Raw genomic sequence first — 1,716 nt, 5'->3', positions numbered from 1 at the left:
GCAGCATTTGTGCACCGCCGCCGTCAGTGTCAGCCAGTTTGCCGTGGCATACGGAGCTCCATCGCAGTCTTTAACACTGGTAGCATGCCGCGACAGCGTGGACGTGAACCGTATGTGCAGTTGACGGACTTTGAGCGAGGGCGTATAGTGGGCATGCGGGAGACCGGGTGGACGTACCGCCGAATTGCTCAACACGTGGGGCGTGAGGTCTCCACAGTACATCGATGTTGTCGCCAGTGGTCGGCGGAAGGTGCACGCGCCCGTCGACCTGGGACCGGACCGCAGCGACGCACGGATGCACGCCAAGACCGTAGGATCCTACGCAGAGCCGTAGGGGACCGCACCGCCACTTCCCAGCAAATTAGGGACACTGTTGCTCCTGGGGTATCGGCGAGGACCATTCGCAACCGTCTCCATGAAGCTGGGCTACGGTCCCGCACACCGTTAGGCCGTCTTCCGCTCACGCCCCAACATCGTGCAGCCCGCCTCCAGTGGTGTCGCGACAGGCGTGAATGGAGGGACGAATGGAGACGTGCCGTCTTCAGCGATGAGAGTCGCTTCTGCCTTGGTGCCAATGATGGTCGTATGCGTGTTTGGCGCCGTGCAGGTGAGCGCCACAATCAGGACTGCATACGACCGAGGCACACAGGGCCAACACCCGGAATCATGGTGTGGGGAGCGATCTCCTACACTGGCCGTACACCACTGGTGATCGTCGAGGGGACACTGAATAGTGCACGGTACATCCAAACCGTCATCGAACTCATCGTTCTACCATTCCTAGACCGGCAAGGGAACTTGCTGTTCCAACAGGATAATGCACGTCCGCATGTATCCCGTGCCACCCAACGTGCTCTAGAAGGTGTAAGTCAACTACCCTGGCCAGCAAGATCTCCGGATCTGTCCCCCATTGAGCATGTTTGGGACTGGATGAAGCGTCGTCTCACGCGGTCTGCACGTCCAGCACGAACGCTTGTCCAACTGAGGCGCCAGGTGGAAATGGCATGGCAAGCCGTTCCACAGGACTACATCCAGCATCTCTACGATCGTCTCCATGGGAGAATAGCAGCCTGCATTGCTGCGAAAGGTGGATATACACTGTACTAGTGCCGACATTGTGCATGCTCTGTTGCCTGTGTCTATGTGCCTGTGGTTCTGTCAGTGTGATCATGTGATGTATCTGACCCCAGGAATGTGTCAATAAAGTTTCCCCTTCCTGGGACAATGAATTCACGGTGTTCTTATTTCAATTTCCAGGAGTGTATACGCTGGCCAATTACATAACTGGATTTTTAGTTAAATGTTAATCCATATCAAAATTTAATAAATTTAACCAAAAGTACACACGGATATCACCTATTCAATAATTCTATGGGGTACAAGTATTTTGAAGCAGGAATTATTCCGGAAAAAACATATTCCGTTTGCGGAGATAGTAATTGACTTACTGTACGTCAAGCGCGCCAGAGAGCTGAACAAGGAACTGCCCTGTTCATCCATTCCACGTCATCTCTCCTAAGCTTATTTTCAGTGGCGTAAACATCAAGCAGCGTGAAGTTCAGCGCCATCGGGCACCGGAAGTATGTCATAAGGATTGCTACTCTATCACTTTTACTGTAAAGACCTCCCTATGTTCTAAATAGGTTCCGCTGTTTTAACAACTGGTATTTACTTACATATTTTATGTATAACTGATTCAAATATTTTTGTCATAAT

Source organism: Schistocerca cancellata, chromosome 7 (genome assembly GCF_023864275.1).
Source record: "Schistocerca cancellata isolate TAMUIC-IGC-003103 chromosome 7, iqSchCanc2.1, whole genome shotgun sequence".
Lineage (NCBI taxonomy): Eukaryota > Metazoa > Arthropoda > Insecta > Orthoptera > Acrididae > Schistocerca > Schistocerca cancellata.
The sequence above is the reverse complement of the archived record's forward strand: the minus strand, read 5'-3'. Positions refer to the sequence as shown.